Genomic DNA, 13,264 nt, shown 5'->3' with positions numbered 1-13,264 from the left:
AAATGGTGCCTCCACAGGCCAGGAAGGGAGCACACAAATTAGGAGGGGGCAAAGGAGGAAGCTGAGCAGGGTGGGATTTGAGGCGACTTCCAGAGGACGGTGGCTGCAGCCTGATCCCACAGGGGACCCTGGAGTAGAAGGTGGGCCCAAAGCTGTCCCCACTCTGGGCAAGGTGACAGGGCCTTCATGCTGTCAGTCTTTGCACAAGGCTCCGGGGAGGGGAAGGGTTAGAGGCAGTAAACTCCCAATCAGGATCCCATTCTTGACCTGTGCAGGCCAGGCTGTTCCAGGAGCCAAGGGCGGGATGGGGGGCGGGGGTGTTAGAAGCAAAAACACAAGAAGGGGCCAGGGAAGGGAGGGGGGCAAAGAATGGTCTGCTATAGACCCCAGGGCCCATTTCCTTTGCCTCCAGGATTTCTCTGGGATAAGGAGAGTCAGAAGTCCTGCTTTGTCCAGCCCGCTGTCCAGAGGTCTGCTAGAGATGGGTTAGGGGCAGTTGAGTCCACAGACCTGCACCAGATCTGATTTTACGGCCCCCATCCCCTCCCCAGCCCAAGGAGACCCCCTGAGGCCAGAGGCCTGGATTGCACCCCACCTCCGAAGCAGCCAGCCCCAGGCCTTCCTGGGGGACTCTTTAGGCCCCTCCCCAGTGCCAGTAACCCTGCAGGGAATAATTCCCCCCTGGCCATCAAACCCCAGATCTCCAGGCATCAGATGCCAAATCCTGCCTGGTCATGGGCAAGTGATCTCACCTTTCTAGCCCCAAATTCCCCATCTGGAAAATGGCTGTGGCAGGCTGAATAATGGCCCCAAACATATCCAGATTCCTGGAGCCTTTGAATGTTACCTTATATGGCGAAGGGATTTAGCATATGGGATTGAGGCATTTAGATGGGGAGGTAATGCTGGATTTTCTGGGCGGGGTCCAATGTAATCCCAAGGGTCCTTGTAAAAGGATGGCAGAGACTTGATACAGAGGAAGGAACAATGCTGTGCAGAGGTTGCAATGTGCCCTAGAGACGGAGGGAGGGACCGCCAGCCAGGAATACAAGTGGCCGCTAAACCCTGGAAGAATCAGGGAAAGAGTTTCTCCGCTCAGAGCAAGCAGAAGGGACCTACCATCGTGACACCTTGACATTAGCCCCTTGAGACTGACTGTGGACTTTTGACCTTTCATTGTAAGAGAACACATTAGTGCTGCTTTAAGCCATGAACTGGTGATAATTTGTTACAACCACCACCGGAAACAAACACAGTGGGGATACTGCTACTTGCCCCTGATGGAGGCTGGATGTGTGGGCCCCCACGCCGGGCTCAGAGTCAGCCCCAGGGTGATGACTACAATCTGGACGACGCTCATGGTGAACAAAGGGTCCTCTGACCTAAGGAACGCCACACTCTTGCAGGCTTCAGGCCTTGTGCATCTTGCTCTGAACTGTGTGTGGCCGTCTATCAGCAGCCCATGGTGAATTTCAGGCTGGTCCCTGACCTGCTCTATGACCTGTGGGCAGGTCATGCCCTCCGGTGCCTTGACCCGGCCATCTCTCCGCTCGGTCCAACTCCAGGAGAGAAGAGTGTGCCTGGCAGCTGCTGCCTGCGGCCCCAAGTTTGTCCTCTGAGAAAGTAGAACAAGAATGAGTTTCTGGAGCCGTTGTTTCTAGAATTCTTGGGCCCGATTCAGGGGCTGTGGCCCATTGGGCGTTAGGGCCCACCTCCCAGTGGAATTTTAAACAAGCTGAAAACAAATTCCTTTGGGGTACCTGGGTGGCTCAGTCAGTTGAGTGTCCGATTTGGGCTCAGGTCATGAGCCTGCGTTCGTGGGTTCGAGCCCCGCATCGGGCTCTGTGCTGACAGCTCGGAGCCTGCTTTGGATCCTGGGTCTCCCTCTCTCTCTGCCCCTCCCCTGCTTGTGCTCTGTCTCTCTCTCAGAAATAAATAAACATTTTTAAAAAATTAAAAACAAAACAAAACAAAAAAACCAAATTCCTTTGTCAGTAGGCTTAGAAAGGTCGAGTTTCTTGCCCAAAGTTGCATAGCTGGTGAGTGGTAGAGGCCAAATTTGGGTCCACGGCTGCCCTGAAGTTCACATCATGAAGCCAAAGACAAGCATGTGTCCTGCTGCCTTTTGAAGGGACCCAGTACCACGGGCTAGGGTGGCTTTGAATAATGCAGGAGGGAGGGGTCAGGGGTCCAGCCTGGTCACAGGTTCCTGTGGCCCTCACATCTCTCTTCGTGATGCCAGAATTCGGGTGGTGGGTGGTGTGGGGACAGTACTGCTGCAGAGTCTCAGAGTTTGCTGCTAGATGAGGAAGGCGGGAAGAGTGTAAGTTTGGGGCTGAAGCCAGGGCCAGTCCAAGCAAGTGCCGAGTTGGCCTTCAAATTACCTGGGTGAGGGATAGAACAGCCCAATGTGAGGAGTACACAGATGGAGAACAAGGCACCCCTCAATGAGTCCATGCTCGGAGTCTGACATCTGGAATCAAATTCCACCTCTACCAGTTCCTGGCCGTGTGATCTGGGGCAAGTCCCTTAACCTCTCTGAGCCTCAGTTTCATCATCTTTAAATGGGGAGCACAGTATTAACCTAGCCTGTAGATTATTAGAAAGATTCGCTACAATGTTAGCGGCTGGCACAGAGTATACTTTTAAGTAAATAGAAGCTGCTGCTGTGATCATTCTTGGGTGCATGTAGGGAGCCTCAGGCACCCTGGAGAACCGGGAAGAGCTTTCTACCAGGAAGACAGAGAACTGGCGGGTCTTCCGGCAAGAGTCTTCCTGTCTTGGGGGCAGTCAACCGCTGGTGAAATAGGGAGGCGCTCTCTACATGAGTGCTGTTGACTTCTTTCTTCCGGGCTTGGTGCTTGCTTTATTTCCTCCCCTCAGCAGCTCTGTGAGGCTGGCGTCAGAGATCCCTTTAATGGCAGCCGGTGGCAGAAGTGGGACAGGAGCCTAGGCCAGTGTGACACTTTACACCGCCATCCCTCAGGGTGACCGCTTTGTGGACAACAGATCATTTCTGTCCTTGGCTCACCGCCCCGGACTTTGGGCAAGATCTTGTCCCTCTGGAGACCTGGGTTTTCCCACCTGCTAGTTAATGGTGGTTTGGGACTAGCATATACTTGGAGAGTAGTGACAATAGGCACCTATTGTAGAGGTCGGAGCATAATAGGCTCACAACTGCTCCTGACACCTAAGTGCTCAAAGAAAAGTAGTTTATTATTATTATTATTATTATTCGGTCACGAAGCAGTCCGTCCCAGCTACGAAAGTTCGTGGCGTCTTCCTCATCTGGCTCTGTGCGACCCTGCCCACATGTCTTCGCTCTGGGCCGCAGACTCCGGTCCGCACTCCGGCGGGTTCCAGGAGGGACAGGAACCCGCCAGATGTGAACTTTTCAGGGCTGGAGCTCAGTCCGGGTCTCTGGGGGCGGGCCGCAGGCGGCCGCCTCTCTGCGATTGGCGGAGCTTCCAGAGGCCCCGCCTCCCTGGGCCCTCCCCGCCCGTCACAGGCCCGCCTCGGGGATTAAGCAAAAAGTCGCCGCCCCGCCCCGCGCAGGGATTGGAGGCCTTTGTTTGCCGCTCAACTCCAGGAAACCACGGGCGCGCAGCGACCGCCAGCAGGTGAGGCGCGGGGTGGGGCTCGCGGCGGCTCCCGGGCTGGGGCCGGTCCCAAGCTGGGTCTCAGTTTCTCGGTCTGGGGAATGGGGAGGAGAGTAGACCGCGCCGATAGGCTCCGATCCACAGGGACTGCGCTGCTTTCTGTCTCTCCCACGTGGAAACCCCACGCGCCCGGGAAGGAGACCGATCGCCGCTCCGGGACTGGGAGGGAGTCCTGGACGGGCGTTCAGAGTCCAGTCCTAACCCCGCCGGCCGCGGGGTTCCGCAGGCGCCACCTCGGACCTCAGTCTCCACCTCCGCACAATGGGGGCGTTGGCCTTTGCTCTCACTCCAGCTGGGGCTGGTCGCCGGGCGGGGAGAGGTCCCGAGGGAATCGGGGGTGGTCCTTGGCGGGGCCTCGGGCTGTGTTTGGGTTGGAGGTGTGGCCCGGGTAGCTGTGGTTACGGGGGAGGTGGGACTTCTCTGTCCTGGGATTTGTGTGAGATTCTTGTTCACCAGGCAACAACCCGCGCAGCCTGACAACTCAGAGCCGCGCACCCTCCCCGGACGCCTAACGCAAGTTTCTTTTCCTCTTTTTGGCAAGGGGGAGGGAGGCAGAGAAGGGCCAGCAGTGAGGATGGGCCGCTCGACCGTGCTAGGAGCTGGAATGGACTGAGAAATCAGGCCAGGCTTTCTCAGTACTCAGATGGGAAGACTGAGGCCCGGAGATGGGGCGCGTCTTGCCGCAGGGCACAGCAGGGCGGGCTCAGAGCCGGCCGCTCCCCAGGGTGATGTGGCTGGCACCCGCGGCGGCGTGCGACCTTGGAGGAGACTCTGCCCTATTCCTTTACCCCCGCTATGGTTGAAAGAAAAGTGACAGGTTGGAGAGGATCATTACCTACCTTTCAAAAGCTTCTGCTTCTCAGTGATTAAGTTGGAAGCGAAAGTTGCTGATAGCAACCCCGGGCTATTTTGGAGCTTTGAGCCCAGACGGGTTGTAGAGAAAAGAGACATTGTTTCTGTGCTCCGGAACGGAAGAAGAGATTGTTGAAACCAAAGCATGAAGGACTGAGGTTAGATACCTCCAGGGACTTCCCAAGAGAATTTACCAGGCGCCTCCTGCGGCAGTTGGCGGGTTTTATTGTTTCACTGTTGGTTTTGTTTTGTCAAGAAAGCAGAATCTGAGGGGGCTTAAGTCTAGCTTAGGGAGATAGACCCCAGGCTGTTTGGGGGACTATTTGAGTTTCATTTCCAGTTCTTCTGCAGGAAGGAGAAGGTGGCCACATGGGGCCTTTGCCTCCCCAAAGTCCAGTGGTTTGCGTCTGAAACATGTGATGTGGGCTGTGTCTTGCGTGGGGATTTCATCAGCTCCCCACCAGCCTGCACACGGTTCCAGAAACACCAAGGCTGGGGTTACCGGAGATGCAGGATGGCCCTGCACCGCCGCTGCCATGCTGAGAGGGTATTTTGGAAACTGGTGCGTGCCAAGGACATTTCAGCTTATCCCCAGGAGAGGGGAAGAAAGTATTTTTAAAGTATCCAGATGCATCACCAAGCAAATGCCAGGTCCTTTTTTATGTTTCCTCAGTCCTGGGAGGTGGGACAGATCTGGAGACGGAGCATCAGAAAGACCTTGGTTTGAATCCCCAGCCCGGCTTCCATTCTGAAAGCCTCAGTTTTCCTCTCTGTTAAATGGGAATACGCACTCCAGTGCCACTCTAAGGCTGATGTGAGGTGGCATCGTAGAAAGTTTCACTTAGCCCACATTCCGCGTTTGGAGATGAGGAAACTGAGGCCCAGAGAAAGGGAGCAACAACAATAATAGTATTAATACCAGTTACTGGTTACTGAATGCTATATTCTAGCCACGGTGCCATACTGTGATGACTGAGGTCTGGCAGGGCAGGAATTTTTGTTACCAGTCACCTTCTTGGTGCCCCGTACCGAGCCCTACACATAGCAGGTGTTCAGGGAGCCGTTGATCGCCTAGATTTCATCCCTTAGTGTTCACATTGTTGCCACAAAGTGGGTGTTGCTGTCCTCATTTTACGAATGAGAAGCCTGAGCTTCAGAGAGTTTAAGTCACTCACGTGAGGTCACACAGCTTTTCACTGGAGTTGGTCGGTCCTTACTTTGGAATGTGCAGGGGTGTGTGAGCTGATGATGTGCATCTCTTACCAGTGCTGTGCTGGTGAGGCCACATCGGTAGCTTGAAATTGGCCATAATATGGGTCCGTTACACTGTGGAAATTAGCAAATCAGGCCACAAATCAGGCTCTTTCTTTTTTATTAAGAGAGCCGCATGTGAAGGGTGTTGTGGGATAAAGGGCAGTTTTGCTGTTCATGGCGGCCAGCAGGTGGAGGGCTCCTGGCTGGGCAGGAGGCCCCAGGGGTACCAGGCCAGAAGGCTCCCCTGAAGTGTGGTATTTGAGACGGAAAACCTTTCTGAGACGGGGAGCCTTTCAGCAACCGTCTGACTGATGAACAGGTCAGTGTGAGCCTGAATGCGGGGCCAAAGTGTCTGCCCTTTAACCCGAAGTGACAGCAGCCATCGGCTGCTCTTTAAGCAGGGAAAGGCTTGCCCAGAGTGATGCTCTGGGAAGATTTAGCCAGCAGCGCGTGCCCAAGGGATTAGAGGCTGAGCCAGGGGTGGGGTGACGGGAAAGAGGCACCAACAGACCGGGGAGCCTGGGGGAGGCCCCCAGCGCCCCTCCTGTGTTCTCCGAGCACCTCCTGTGTGCCCAGCGGTGTGAGTACGCCATCCCGTTACTTTGCGTGCACGCCCCTGAGGGACGTGTTCCCCTCAGTCTGTAGATGAGGGCATCGGAGGGGGTTGGAAGAGCCACCAGATCTGGACTCAGGCCTTTCTGTCACCAGCCCCTTACATTTTTAATTACTGTGTGCCTCCTTCATTCCAGCGTACGATCCCATCTCATTGCCAAGTGCCGGCCAAACGCTGGTGTGGTTGTCAAGAGCGACCCCTCGCTCCCAGGCCTGATCCCCCACGGGCCACTAAGTCCTTGCCAGCACCCTCCATTCCGGAGGAGGGGCTGGTGATTAGGGCCAGCGTGGGATGCCCGGCTGGCAGTCTTGGTGGAGTCTTGAGTCCTCAGCCAAGGGCCAAGGACCAGGAGGGGCATCAGGGGCCAGGAGGCTGCACTCAGCTCCCCGCTAGGTCAAGGATTCATTCGGAGGGTAATGCTGTACTTGTGGATACAGATCCAGCTCTGCCTGTCATGTGCTGTGAGACTATGGGCAAGTTGTATAACCTCTCTGGGGCTTCCCTCATCTGTTAAGCGCCTGATTGTGAGAATCCGTATCAGACAACACATGTCATGCCCCAAAATGTTGAGTGGGTAAGGCTCGGATCGCTTCCCTTCCCTTTTGTGATTTTCAGATGTCCCCACATGTTACATAAATGTGCAGAAAAGAGCATGTTGTATCAGAGTTTAAAAAGAGGAAGGGAGTGCACCTGCGTCGCTCAGTCGGTTGGGTGTCTGACTCTTGGTTTCGGCTTGGGTCATGATCTCATGGTTCGTGGGTTCAAGCCCCGCATGGGGCTCTGTGCTGACAGTGCGGGGCCTGCTTGGGATTCTCTCCCTCCCCCTCTCTCTCTCTGCTCTCCCCTCCCCACTTGTGCTCCCTCTCTCTCAAAATAAATAAATGAATACAGACTTTTAAATAAAAAAGAGGAAGAGAGAGAGTGTGGGAAGGGAATTACAGACCATCACAGAGCGTCAGTGCTCCGAAGGGCCTCAAAGCGCCTAACCACTCTTCCTGGCTTGGCGCTGGCAGGGAAACCAAGGCAGGGCATGGCCAAGGGCTCACCAGAACAAAACCACTACACAGGCGTGCAGTGGTGGTTTTGTTTGTTTTGCTGTGTTGTTGTTGTTGTTTTTTAGGAACATTTTAAGAATATTTAAAATATTCATTTTACTCTCATTTTTAAAGCAGCTGTTACTTTTAGAAAATACACATTAGGAAAAAGAGTAAACTTGCCTATAATCTATTACTTAGTACTAATTACTATAAACATTGTAGAGCACCCCTCTCTCTCTCTTTCTGTGTCTCGCTTCCCTCCCTCGTTTTCGTCTCTTCCTCCATATGTTACTGTTCTTTCTCTGCAATGGACTCAAACTAGATACAGATGATTTTATAACTGGCTTGTTCACTCAGCGTGTCGCACTGCTCTACCCCCTTGCACAGTAGGACTGGTAACAGCTGCATGATATTCCTTTGAGCAGAAATATCATACTCTCTTTCAGTGCTCCCCTAATATTGGACCCTGAGGTTGCTTTCAATCTTTTCACGTGCTGCACGGTTCAGTCACAGGTACTTAAGACCGTGCTGTCTGCATTTGCACAGCTTGGCTCAAAGCCAGCTTCCTCTTCCGTGACACGGGGAGAATGTTCCTGCCTCCTTGGGTTGGCATAAGGATTAAATAATGACATCCTCATCCACGGGAAGGCCTTTACATGATAGGCGCGTGATAGAGTCTTGCTGTTAGCAATGCATTCACCTTTTTCTTGTTCAACACTTCATGAATTTAGGAGTGTGGATGTCTGTGTGTGCAAGTGCTGATGCGCGTGTGTGTGTGTTTTCCTCCGTATGGCCACACCCCCTCACCACCGGTGCTGCGGTTGGCTGAGGAAGGCCTGCATCCTCACCTCCTTAACTATTCAAGGCGAAGACACACTTTCTCTCTGGACTGGTGAGCCCTGAGATCACTTGGAGGCCACAGGGAAGAGGCTCACAGGGAAATGAGAGCATTTCTCCGTGCTCGGGAGAGCTGGCCATCCCTTTTTCTGTAGAAGACCCAGAGCTGGGGCTGGGGCTGATAGTAGGGAAGCTCCCAAGCCAAAAAAATTAAACTCAGTCCTGTAGGGAGCCGGCCATATGGGCGTTTCACGGATATGGCCAAAGTCATTTATTCACGAGCTCCGCGCCAGCTGGGCTGTGGCCCAGGACTTCAGGCACATAGCCTCATTTATCATCCCGACAATTCTGTGAAGTCAGTATCACCCCCATTTCACAGAAAAGAAATCTGGGGTTCAGAGAGGTTAAGCCACTTGCCCAAGGCCACACAGCTTTCAAAGAGAACCTGGAGATCTCTGCCCACAAAGCGCATATTCCATAAGCCCCCATCCCCTGCAGCCTCCCATCACCATGGTGTTTCTACCTGTGCTGGCAGGTGGAATCAAAGAGCCTAGGGGATTCAGTACTAGAAGGCCATTTCTGACCACCTCAGAAGTAATCTCAGTAAGCCTCAAGATTTCCCGGCTAAGAGAGGGGAAGGCCCTTGCTCAGTGAACTCAGGCTGTAACGTGGGCCTCTGCTTCCCCAGCTCTTCACGGCCAGTGTCCTTCCAGCTCATCTACCACCCAGGTTCCCTGCGGGCTCCGACGACAGGGTAAATTCAGCAGCCTGGGCCAGAAGGAGGGGATTGACCTTAGGCAGGGTTTTCATTTCCTTCCCAAGGAAGGGAGGCCCTGTGAATTCTGAAGTTGCCAGCCCCTAATTTCCCCCAATGGCTGGATAGCCTTGGGGCCTCTCTGTACCTCTGGGCCTCAGGACGTTCGTTGTGTTCAAGGCAGCTCACTCCAACAAGCAGGGTGCACCCCGGCCCCAGGCCACATCCTGGGGCCACAACGAGAGAGGCAGACCCACCTTCCTTTCTGGTTACCATCCTGGGCACTTAGGTGGGGCTCAAGAGGGAATGTGGAGGGAGAGAGAGAAGCGGTGGCTGAGTGATGGGCAGTGGGAGAGCCGGTGAGGATGGCCTTCAAGGTGCTGGAGCCTTATGACCCAGGGGCTAGAGGGAACGAATGGGCCCTGCGCCGGGAAGCGGGGCTGTGCGGAGGCAGCAGTATATGGGCACGTGTCTGGTAAAAGTGCTCAGGGCTGGGGGCCGAAGGATTGCGTTGTGGCTTTGTTTCTGTTGGGTGACCAGAACCTCATCACTTCCCGTCTCTGGCTCTCAGCTCCTGTCCTGCCCATTTTTAAAGCCTACTCTGAAAGCATCTAGTGCACTGAAGGACTAGTTGAGAAACTGAAGAAAGCGGTTGAGAAAAGCCCCTGAGGGCATCTGGGTGGTTCAGTTAAGCATCTGACTCTTGGTTTCAGCTCAGGTCATGATCTCACACACAGTCGGTGAGTTTGAGCTCCTCATCAGGCTCTGAGCCGATAGCGTGCAGCCTGCTTGGGGTCCTCTCTGTCCTCTCTCACCCCGTTCCCCGTCTCTCTCAAAATGGTAAATATATAAAAATTTTTTAAAAATAGAAGAGAAAAAAAAAAAGGCCCCTGAAAAGCTTGATGTGGAACCAGAGCCTCATTATCGATTTAGCACATTGGCTTAGTGAATTGCAATTAGTTGGTAATAAGCTTTCCTTCCATTTTCATCGTGCGCAGGTATTAATTATGTCTGCAGGCTGCGACGGTGTGAGCACCGAGGGCGTTAAGAGGCGGGTGATTGGGGGCTTCAGGCTGTCCTGGCGCTCACCAGCTGTGTGATTGCAGGCAAGTGGCTCTGGCTCTCCGGGCCTGTGTTTACCTGCCTGTAAAATAGGGATGTCACACCAGCCTGGCTTGTTGAGAGGGCCATAGCCACCCCAGGGGCAACCGGCTAGATTCAGTAGATCATCTAGTGTGTTTACTGTGCTCCTATTATGTGTCAAGCCCCATGCCGAGCCCTGGGGATATAATGCTGAGCACTTCAGAGTTCCCAGTCACCAGAAAGACAGACCTGACTGGGGTCTAATTCCAGATGGATCCCGGGGAGGGTGCGTGGGGCTAAGCTCTACAGGTTGCCTGGAAGTTCCCAGGGAGAAGAAGTTGGGGCTGGGTGTTGAGCGGGAGCTCCGCACATTTGTCCTAGGAACAGTGGGGAGCACCCTGAGGAATGTGGAGACAGTGGGGGGCTAGGAGGACTGGGAGAGGCTGGGCCAGCACCTTCTTCGCTTCTTCCTCAGAGCAGCGGGCAGGATAGGCGCTTCCAGCACAGACACACCGCGTTTGCCTGCTTCTGTTTTGGAACGATCACCGTGGTGCAGGGTGAGGGATCTATCGGAGGGGCCCCGGAGCTTTCCAGGGGAGGCGGTGGCGGGAGCCGCGCGTGGGTGCAGCGATGATGGGGCAGGTTCTGGTGAGATTTGGGAAACGAAGCCAATAGGATTGTTTATGGGGTGTAAGGAAGAGGGAGACGTCCAGAGGGATGGTCAGTTGTGTTTGTGACCCCCGGGCGAAAGATGGGGCAGGTTTGGAGGGTGGCGATGTCATGAGGTCACTGTGGGACGTGTTGCTTTAAGTAGAATTTGGCCCGTGGCGGAGATGGTGTGCCAAGAGAGGATAAAGGCAGAGAGGAGCGTTGGTGACGCTGGGGGGGCTGGGGGGCAGGGGGGGCTGGGGGGCAGAGAGATGGAACAGGGTGCCAGGGGGGCTGCTTTCCTCGGTGTTAGGCGGCTGCCCCTTAGGTGGATTTGGGGTTATCTGGGGGCCGCGGGGCGTGCCTGGCAGCGGCAGCCACCTGGCGTTGATGGCAGTGCTGCCTGGGTTAATGACCAGGGAGGGAGGGTGAGTGAGTGACAGGCCGTCAGGGAAGCCCGCCCCTCGCACAATGGCCCACATGGTCACCAGAACTGGCAGGGAGGGGCCTCATTAGGGTTTGGCTCTGCTCCACATCGGGCTGGGGGCTGGGGGCTGGGGGCTGCGGGGAGAGACTTACCACCCAGATGTGTGCAGAAGGCAGGGAAGAGGGCGGAGGGGCGGGGTGATCGCTGGGATGGGGGCCTCTGGTTCTGGCTCTGGCTTTGCCAGATACTCACAGGCTAGCCTTCGGAAAGTCTGTTCATTATTCCTTCGTTCGTTGGTTCATTCATTCATTCCTGTTCCAGGCCCCCCAGCTCTGCAGTTCACAGGTCTCGCTTCACTGAAACTCGGCATCAGTCCTGTGGGGTGGCTGCACTTCTTATCCCTGTTTTACAGATGAAGACACAAGCCGAGAGCGGTGAAGCCTCCAAGGTCACAGAGCTAGCAAGAGGTGGGGCTGGGATTGGAACCCAGGTCTACACGGACTCAGGATCCATTTTCCTTCCCTGCTGGTTCCCAAATCTGGCTGCTTGGTCAGAATTGCCTGGAGGGCTTTTTGGACCATACAGAGGCCCGACTTTTTCCTTTTCCTTTTTGTTTCCTGAGTCAGAACGCCTGGATCCTCCGTGGGGCCAGAGTGGGGAGGCTGCCCCTCGGACCCCACTCCTGCCTCTCCCTCTTGGTCACTCTGCTCTGGGTACACAGCCCAGCTCCGGGAAAGCCCAGCTGGTCCCCACCTTGCCCTCTGCACTTGCCCTTCCCGAATACTCTGCTGCCGGCCTTTCCTGTGACTTACTCCTGCCTCTGTCTTCAGTCCCTTGCTCCAATGTCACCTTCCCAAGGAGATCTTCCTGGCCATCTGCAAACCCTCCTCTCCAACCCCTTCTGCTCTGGGCCACAGATTCTTGATCCAGGCCACATATCCGGGCCACCCGGGACACTTGAACATTGCCGATGCCCAGAGACTGGTTCTTTTGGTCTGAGTGAGCCCCAGGCTCTACCCAAAGCAGCCTGGGATACGGATCAGGGCTCCATTCCACCCCTGTGGGTTTTACCCATCCCTCTCTCCACGTTTGTGTACTGGCCGTGTTTCCGGTGGGGCGGAGCAAGTACTCGGCCTGTGTTCCCAGTACCCCGAAAGCCCCCCAGCAGACAGTAGCAGCGCAGCAAGTACCTGTCAGATGAACAGTTGGGATGAGGGAAACTTGGGGAAAGGTCGCTTGCCTTCTGATAAGCTCTGAGGACTATAGGGGAAATTTGCCGGATCAGTCACTGCCCCTCCTCCAGTGCTGCCTGTGAACTCCCACTGTAGCCCCGGGCCCAGCACTGGGGGAGGATGGTGGGTGGGACGACAGGGGGCGCTGCGGCCTCCCTGCCTGAAGTATTGGGTTGCAGGATAGCAGACAGAGTCGGAGCTGCAAGGGTACCAGCACGCATCCAGGCTGAGCCCGCCTTGTGCAGATGAGCACCAGGGCCTGGTGAGGGAAGGAGCCTTGGCCACGGTCGCCCTAGAGGGTAAGGGCCCCCAGGGGGCTGACGCTGTTGGAGGCCTCCTCCTGGGCTCAGCATGCTATTCGACCTTGGCCCAGCCTCTGACCTTCTCTGGAACTTCAGTGTCCTCGGTCTGTAACTTTGGCTGAGATGGTCCCAATCGCTGAGGTGGGGCGTCTCTGCGAATCCTTTCCTGAGACCCGCAGAGCTTGCAAGGGGTTAAGCTCCTCCTGCCGACTCTCACTGTGCTTGCAGAGGAGCCCCCTCCTTCTGACAAACACTTGTAGGAAATCGGGCTGGGCGCTTCCTGCCCAGGCGAGGCGGCCTCAGCCGCAGCAGGGGCGGGGAGAGGTGGGGAGCGATGCTGGTCTGTGAGCAGCAGCTCAGGCTGGCAGAGCGGCCTGGAGGCGGGCCAGGGCACCATGGAGGCGGGGGGCGCCCCAGGTTTGGAACAAAGACCTCACAGGCAGGTCCCCTGAGCCTGGGCCAGCAGGATGGTGGTGGAGCCCGAGAGAGGTAAGGGAGTAAGGAGGGCGGGGGAGGCCGCCGTCCCATTGGGCTGGCCAGTCGCGGACCCTCTGGGACAGTCAGGG

The 13,264-nt window shown here is 55.6% G+C and overlaps 1 protein-coding gene across 6 annotated transcripts in view; it reads left to right on the top strand.

Moving 5' to 3' along the window:
* Positions 1–3,570: 3,570 nt before the first annotated feature.
* Positions 3,571–13,264, top strand: part of AKNA (AT-hook transcription factor) — a 50,785-nt gene continuing 41,091 nt past the window's right edge. For 3 of the 6 annotated variants that reach the window (XM_039239656.1, XM_039239652.1, XM_039239625.1), the window contains exon 1: positions 11,648–13,187. The gene's annotated coding sequence lies outside the window, so the exon portion shown is untranslated. The other 3 variants (XM_039239640.1, XM_039239672.1, XM_039239632.1) reach the window with 3 other exon arrangements.

This window comes from Hyaena hyaena, unplaced genomic scaffold, assembly GCF_003009895.1.
Source record: "Hyaena hyaena isolate Hyena2069 unplaced genomic scaffold, ASM300989v1 scaffold_6, whole genome shotgun sequence".
Classification (NCBI taxonomy): domain Eukaryota; kingdom Metazoa; phylum Chordata; class Mammalia; order Carnivora; family Hyaenidae; genus Hyaena; species Hyaena hyaena.
Note: the sequence above shows the minus strand (reverse complement) of the source record. Positions and strands in the feature narration are given on the sequence as shown.